This window comes from Leopardus geoffroyi, chromosome B1, assembly GCF_018350155.1.
Source record: "Leopardus geoffroyi isolate Oge1 chromosome B1, O.geoffroyi_Oge1_pat1.0, whole genome shotgun sequence".
NCBI lineage: Eukaryota > Metazoa > Chordata > Mammalia > Carnivora > Felidae > Leopardus > Leopardus geoffroyi.
Genome location: NC_059327.1, coordinates 25,663,970 through 25,672,536, shown reverse-complemented (window position 1 = coordinate 25,672,536; position 8,567 = coordinate 25,663,970). Strand labels below are relative to the sequence as shown.

At 45.3% G+C, this 8,567-nt stretch overlaps 1 long non-coding RNA gene across 1 annotated transcript in view; it reads left to right on the top strand.

Annotated features, from left to right (window-relative positions):
• The first annotated feature begins 2,020 nt into the window (after positions 1–2,020).
• The window catches only part of LOC123586402, a 39,221-nt gene continuing 32,674 nt past the window's right edge, over positions 2,021–8,567 (top strand). The window contains exons 1-2 of the long non-coding RNA XR_006706779.1: positions 2,021–2,313; positions 6,171–6,453. This is a non-coding gene — a long non-coding RNA (uncharacterized LOC123586402). The remainder of the gene's footprint in view (positions 2,314–6,170; positions 6,454–8,567) is intronic.

The following is an 8,567-nucleotide window of genomic DNA, read 5'->3' as shown; positions in this document are numbered from 1 at the left end:
CTCTGCTTCTATATAAGGTCATTGTGAGGACAGACATGATAATGTTTGTGAACTGCCCTGAATTCCTACAAAGGAGGTTTATAAACTCAAAACACTATTGCTTTTCAAGATGTTATTTTTAGTGCTCTGCAAACACTGTTAACATATCTTTAGAGATAAAAGGAGTCCTGTGGAGGGATGGTGGTGATGGTCACACAGCAATGTGAACGTACTTAGTCCACTGCACTGTTCACAGAGGTTTCGATGGTAAATTTTATGTTATGGGCATTTCCCTACAATTCAAAAAATTAATATGCAAACAAAGAGTCCACAACAAAAACAAAAAACCTTTATACTATCTGACTGTTTAGAAAGCAGGTTTCCTGGCATCCAGCCCCTAGGCACCCCGTGTTTTGCCTATTTGCGTCTCCTTGCCCTCTGATCTGTTGTCAAAACCTCACCGAGGCTGAGAGAGGGCTAAAGCTGGAAAGGCTGCAGATGGGTGGCCCTCCTCACCCCTCCCTCCCACATTACGGATGAGGAATGAGGCTCATCTGAACGAAACCGTCAACTACAATTTAAGGTTCCTAATTTCGGGTCCAAATTTGTTTTTCTGGAAGAAAGTGGGACATCACTCTATGTATCGTCGGTAGCAACACCCCCTACTACTAGTAACGATCACGGTACAAATCTGCAACCTCCTTCATCACACCAATCTTGCTGGCCTTGGGAAGGGTGACAGGGAGCTGTGCCCAGCATGCTGAGACACCCTGCCATCACACTGGCCTCCTCCACCAGCACACCCCCAAGGCTGCTGCTCTAGGGGTGACAGGCCCAAGGGGCCACACGCTGGGGTAAGTCTGATTTCTGGCCACCTGTCCCTTGGGTTTTAGGTGACCAGCTTTTAATCCAGTACCATTGCAGATAACTGAACACCAGATCTCACCAGAAAATGGACATTTTACACCTGCGTTATAAAGTCATCAAGGGGCTTTAGGAGAGGCTGACTTAACCTTAGATACCTTGGCTGAGTTGGGCCACAGTAACTGAACCTGCACCTTTCAAAAGAGCTCTCTCTGGAAACAGGTCTGCTGCACACAGAGTGTGATCACCAGGCGGGGCCCATCCTGGGAGAGGAAACACGGCTGCACTAGTAGCAGAGAGACTTTTAGAAGAGTGGGAAGGGTCTTTAGCGACCCAGTCCAACCCCCCTCATTTCATAGATAAGGATCTGAGGACTGAGGCAGGTAGGGTGCACTCAGCGACCTGTCCAAGGCTGCTGGCCAGTCAGCTCTGTCTGGGAGTCGAAGGCGAGCATTTTTACCAGCTGGGATCCAGCGCTCTTCCCGCCACACTATTCCACCCGTGGTGAGGGAGGCAGAAAGGTGTGCACAGGCTTTGGAGCCAGGCCAGCCACACATCCCTCCCCTCTCTCCCTCAACTGTAAGGTTTGGCCAAGTCACCCTCCTTGTGCCTCAGTCTCCACTATAAAATGGGCACACTCATTCCCATCTTTAAAGATGGACACGAGGGTTTAATCAAACGATGTGAGTGAAGTACCACCAGTTTCTGGCACAGTACGTGCCCCACAATGGTAGTAGCTAGTATTTATTCCCTTACAACTGCCCCCCATCCATGGGGGATATGTCCCAACACCCCCAGCGGATGGCTGAAACCAGGGATAATACCAAACCCTCTATATACTCTTTTTCACATACATACATACCTATGATAAAGCTTCATTTATAAATTAGACACAGTAAGAGAACAACAATAACTAATCATAAAATTGTACAAATTATTGCACTGCACTCACCCTCCTTCTTGCGAGGCCTCCCGAGGATGACACGCCCACGTGAGGAGAAGAAGCTAGGAGAACGACTTCGGCGTCGTAACACTAGGTGGGCGGCTCCAGACGTTATGACATCATGGCGTTACGGCGTTATGGCGTTATTGCGTTTTGACGTTATGACGCTGACGCTGACGCTGACGCTGCAGCGTCAGAAGGAGGAGAATTTGCCTCTGGCCGGCGGTGGCCGGCTGGTAACGGAGACGTGGAAAGCGAAACCGCCGACTGGGAAGGGGGAACTACTGCCCTTGGGCCACCACGGCTTTCTGAGCGTAATAGGCGTCCTCCAGGGCAGGATTCCAAATGCACCGTGGGTCCTGCTTGTTGGACTGGGGCACGTCCAGAGCCAAGAGCGAGGGCTCCAATTTGGAATGGAGGAGCGCATGGAAGGAAGGCTGCCCCGGCCAGCTGGGGTGCCAACAGGTCTGAGGGACTCTATGTAGCTGGCTGACATGTCCCGGATACCATGTTCCTGACACTTAATGGTAATATATCTAATGGTAATTAGATGACTTCCACAAAATTCAATAAGGGCGGCAAAGAATAAAGCCCTTACGCTTCCAGGTTGGAAAAAGAGAGGCTGCTCCACATGAGTAGGCTTGAGGGAGCAGGCGGATTAGTGTGGGAGGTGCCGTCCAAGCACTTGTAGAGGAGGGTCCACGGGGCTTTATTTCTTGGCTCTGGGGGGACACACAAAGAATGCTAATGGCTTAGCTGTCTCAGGACATAATAACATAGGATCCACCCAGGCCAGTGGTCCTCGAAGTATGGTTCTCCAACCAGCAGTACCTGGGAGCTTGTTAGATGCAGACTCTTCGGGCCCCATCTTGAACCTACTGAATCAGAAAACTCTGAGGATGGGCTCCAGCAAACTATTTACCAAACCCTCCAGGTGATTCTTAGACATCTACAATTTGAGCACCACTGACCTAAGCCATTTCTCCTGATTTCCTGGTTGATCGCCCAGTGGCTATCAATCTTGGCTGCACAGAAGCCGCCCGGTGCAGAGTCTACAACTCACGGCAGTTAAATCAGAACCTCTGGGATCGGACCCAGGCACCAGCTTTTTTTTAAGACTCCTCAGGTAATTTCAATGTGCAGCCAAGCTTGAGACCCACTGATTTGGAGCAAGAATTTGAATGAAGCAGTTAAGTCATTCATACTATTTGTGTGAATGCAATAGTGCCGAGTATCAATCAATTCAGAATGCGAGGGGGTGGGGGTGGGGGGGCACCACCATTTCTGTTGCTCAGTCTTCATGTTTGTTTTTCCCACTACTACTTCCTCAACTGTCCACTGCAGGTTCTGGATCCCCAAGAGAAGTTCTGAATACATTTGTTCCTCCTACCCATTCACCCACCTCAACTACTATTGAATTAACATTATTGAATTCACTGGCTAGTGTTAAGATCCAAGAGGAAGCTCTATTTGTTCTCTTGGAATCCATCAGTGAATTTCCAAATTAAAGGCAATTATTTTTTAGTTTCCATCATATATGTGTCTCTTATGTGTCAGGTTTCGTCTGTAGTGTTCTTGTTAGGTTTATGTATTTTATTCAGCTTTCGGTTCAGATCAGCACCAAAGTAGGCTCATAAAATCCTAGCTGGTTTAGGTTTTGTTTGGCGTTATGAAACATGCAAGTGTTTCACCTCGTAGAAGACTTAACAGTGGAGACAGTAGGTGGGCCTTGCCAGTCTCCTCTGCCGGGGCGGGGTGGGAAGGGGTGCGGTGGTGGACAGGAAAAGAGAATCTGTTGATTCCCCCAGTACTCTGTAGACTGGATTACAAGAAAGGTGGTAAATAGCCATGGGACCAACACTTTCAGGTTCTAATAAAAATACTATGTTTAAAGATGGGGCCAATAGGATAGTATATCTAAGATGTCATCATAAAGGCTAGCCTTCTGGTTTTAGATTCAGACCAATTACTTGGAAGTTTTAGCCATCTTCCAAGTAGCTCAACGTAGAAATGTTCACAGTTTGTGGAGTTAACAATTTTTAGTCTACCGATACAAATCACATGTTCCTTCTCAGAAGATTTCCTAGGGTAGCAACTTTCACAATGTCTCTAGGAGTTCTGAAGCTCCCTAAATTCTATTTAGGGAGAAATGGAGAGTAAATATACTTGTACATGTTTCTCTGCACACATCAGAATAAACCGTCACCCTGATCTCTCTGCAACTTTCCTGTATTAGCACTGAAAGTCCCATGTCCACTTTCCATTCTGAGCAAACTGGGATAACTGGTCACCCCACATATGCCCAGAGATGCTTGTTGAACATCTGCATCTTTATAAATCTTCCCCTCTGTTTGACTCATGCACTGCTTTATCTCAAACCATTATCACTTGGTGCTTAGACCCCACACACACACACACACACACACGCACGCGCTAAACACCCCCAGTTTCCTCCTCGCAATGGTATTGCAAATACATTCTTTTATTTTGCTTGAATTCTACTTCATGTTTTCCCCACTGCCATCACCACCCTATCTCTCCACAGGATGATTCCAAAAACATCTTGTTCTTTTTAATCAGACTGCCAGAACAAATGTAGAGGAGAAAGGAGAGTGATTCCCGTTGTTTCAGAGCTGAAACTAGATGAAAGACTACATCATAAAAGTTAGAGTGCCGTTTTGTTCAATGAGATAAATCTTTATTGCTTATCCCTAAAGTGCCAGATACCGTGCTACACTGCACTCACAGTAAGACGAGTCCCCAATAGCAAACTAATAAATGAGACAAATGTGTCCTCTTCACTCAATAAGACTCACTGGCATCCTACATTTCCTTGTTCCTTGATTTTCCACTGGAGTGGGCACACACAGCTTAGATTTTTGCCGTCCCTTATCTCAGGCTGCTAGCAGCAATTGACTGAATCCATTGCCAATTTGTTCTTTCTAATCTCAGTGCTGCTCCAGAATTATTATAATAAATTCAATTAATTTCTCATAGCGATTCCAAAATCTGTCCACACGGAAGCTCCTTCCCCCATCCATCATGCAGCACGGGGCTTTGTCGTCTGTCTACGTGAGATCAATGCTGTTTGGTGGGGTTCCAGCTAACATTAGCTTTCCTACATTAAGTTTTCCCGTGCTCATCGTGACCATTTTCTCTCACCCTGTTGCCTTAATAAGAAAATATATTTTCTCCCCTCTGAGGCTCCTTCCTTCATCCTCTATCATGTCTTTAACTTGCTTCTTCAATCATTCCCCATCTAATGTGTTTTTGTCCTGCCCTTTGACTACTCTTCAGCATGCAAATGTGCTTATATCACAATTACTCTTAAGAAAACGTTTTTTAAGTTTATTTATTTTGAAAGAGACAGAGGCAGCATAGGCAGAGGGGAAGAGAGACAAGAAAAGAGAAAGAATCCCAAGCAGGCTCCATGCTGCCAATGCAGAGCCTGACGTGGGGCTTGAACTCATCAAACTGTGAGACCATGACCTGAACCGAAACCAAGAGTCAGACATTTAATCAACTGAGACACCCAAGTGCCCCAAGAAGTTTTTTTTTTAAAAGAGGTGATCTGATTTCCACCGACACTATGGAATTTGCATACCTTTCCCTCTTTCCACCACCCTCTGCCCTTGTCTTTCTCATCTACTGCTGCCATTAATTTCTCAACCTCGTGCAGCCTGGGACTGGCTCCTGCTAAACCGAACTTTTCTCCCAGGGCATACCAATAAACAACTTGTAAAATGTGGTGCCTCTTCTAGGCTCTCACCCAGCCCAGCCCCTTGGCATCATTTGAGAGTATTGTTAGTTTCGGCCTCTCTCACGTTCCGTATCCTGACTCTTCTTGTTCTTCTCTCTCTTCCATAATTCCTGCCTCCTCCCAGTCTTACTCTTGACCTCATCCAGTTCCATGGGCTGCTGCTCCAGCTCTATTCTCTTGACCCCCACATATACCCCCCCTCTCAACTCTCCTCCGCATTTTCTATCCATATTTCCAAACACCTAAAAGACTGCTCCACATGGAAAAATTCCAAGATCCTCAGACTCAGTATGCTAAAAATCAAGTTCATTACCATCATGTCTAAAACCTGTCTCCCTGGGTTTTCTGTCTTCCTTCCTGCATCCACTCCACTAGAGACTCGTATGTTATTCTTGACCTTTTCAATTCCTAATTGCTAGGCATTTGGCAAATAACATTATGTTACTTTTATTTTTGGAACTTTTTGTTGCAAATGGCAGAATCTGAACTCAGGTTCAATAAGAAAACAGGATGTTCTGGCTTGTGGGACCAGATCACAGAAAGGGTAGTTTCACGTGAATGGTACCAGATTTCTTTCCTTACCTCCGATCTCAGCTTTTGTTTGTGCTTTTCTCATTCTTCCAGGTTTCTTCATGTGAAGGGGGCCATGGTCAGCAGCAGCTCTGAAGGCACACCCTGTTAACAAGAATGGGAAGAGACCGTTTATATGTGCCAGGCACCATCCTGGGCACTTCAAAGCCCGCAAGTCAAGAAGAAAGAGAAAAAAACATTCTCCACTGCAAATTTAGAGAATCCATAGACAGAGTCTGCAGTGGGCCGATGTAAGTCATGTCCGCACCACTAGAGCAATTGCTGGGTCAAGAACCAGTGGAGCAACTGCCAGACGTGGACATCTGACTACACACTGGTGAGCTTGGGTATTTCGAGTCGGAAGAGTCCAATGAACCACAGCAGGTCAAAAACATGCAGGGCTAGATTTGGGGGTAAGAAACTGAAATGTAAAAACTCGACAGTGCTTATTAAGGTCCGCAGGGCTTCACATTATCTTACGAAAATTAAGGGGCCAACAAGGAACGGTATCCGAATAGATGTTCAATCCACCAAGGGAAAACAAAAAACAAAAAAACCCATGCAGAAGAGAACCAAAATGTTCCTCAGAACACAGTTTTTGGAATATACTAAAATCCAAATAAATGTGTCCCCAAAGCCCCAAATTTTATGCCAATAGTTCCTAGCTCCTACAAGTATAGAATACCTTTTGAAACTAAAAAAAGTTTTAAACTTCTAAATAATAGTGATTATAATGATAAATCGCACAGTGATGATGAGACGGGATGGCATGCCTTTGTACAACATCACCTATTCAGCCTACAGGCAGGTTTCATCTCTTGGACTGAGCCTGAGGGCCCATGGAGGCCTGTGGTCATAAGCTTTGGAAGGAGGTATTGAAATTGATATTACTGATAAAAATCTCAATAATGCCCCCATGTGATGTCTGTTTTTAAACAATCTAACTTTCCGGTGTCCCTCTTTTTTTTAATGTTTATTTCTTTTTGAGAGAGAAAGAACGTGAGTGGGGGGAAGGGCAGAAAGAGAGGGAGACACAGAATCTGAAGCAGGTTCCAGGCTCTGAGCTGTCCATACAGAGCCCAACGTGAGGCTCAAACCCATGGACCGTGAGATCATGATCATGATCATGAGCCGAAGTCAGGTGCTTAACCAACTGAGCCACCCAGACACCCCTCCAGTGTCCCTTTTTAATAAGGTAAATAGTTGCCAATTTCACCTGTAGGTAACTGCACAAGTTAACTTGATGCTGGTTGTTGTCTGGGCCTCCATGATACCGCACATATGGGCTGCCATTTCTTGTCGTGGTTGGTATTCCCTCTATTTTTCATCTGTTTCTGCCTCTATAGTTCCTCTGATTATTGACTTCTCGTTCACCAGATTTGTAAACATAATGAAGCCTAAAAGGGGCGCACATGAATATGAATTCCATGGTATGTATTAATTAAGCCTCCCGCTGTAACATTTTGGGGAGGTCTTTCTCCCAAGAGTGAATGTTGCCACCCGACAGGTGTGTGATGAGATGCTATTTTCATCTTCCATCGTCTAAGGTTCAGGATGTACCTGGAAACATCCTAGGGGGTAGGGGTGCCCCACATCGCTGTTGTGAGAAGCATTCCTCCACGCCCAGCTCAGTTGGACTTAAGAATGGATGAAAACAAACGTTCAAGAATGTTTGGTTTCCATGTTAAGCTATGTCATCCGTTATCTTCCTTTTGCCTTTAAACGTGACCCAAAGACCTTCCAACAAAATGGAATGCAGCCTTGTATGAAATCAACTTAATCTCTTATTTGTGATTTATCACAGAATACTTGTCCTGAGTATTATTAGGCTGCAACGCTATTCTATTTATTTTGTAGACATTTTTTTAAAGGAAAGGAAGAGCCACTTGAAGTTTTATGTTAAAAAGAGAAAGCTATACAGTGTGTTCTGCATTTGAAATTCCACACGCTATCAATAATCTGGATTTTCCCTGTAAAGAGAGACATACATCCTTTTCCTGATTTCTCCATTTCAGTGTTCGCTTTTACTATATGCCCAGTTCCCCTCGTTCAGTTAAATGTGTGTGAAGTGTGAAGCTTTCTAAGAAATGCCCTGCCCCAGCCGGGATCAAAGTGAATGCTTCTGGAATGGGATATCAGTAGCACGGCTCCCCTGGTTCGCTTTTTTTCACTCCACATTTTTTATTGTCAGCAGTGAATACCTTTCAGAAACAAAGCCACCTGCTATCAAATACAAGGATTGCTGAGTCTTTGTGTGTATGTGCGTGAACGTTGGGCTGGGGGACACTCAGTGTGTGTGTTGCCGGGTGGGAGTTATTTACATGTCTGACTCTCTTCAGGCTATTGCAAACTGTTCCACAAGCTGGCATTAACCTCCCAGGAGGGCGTGAAGCTTCAAATGGCCAGGTCAGGGAGTGACCACTCGGTCACCTCTCCATAGGAAGGGTCAGA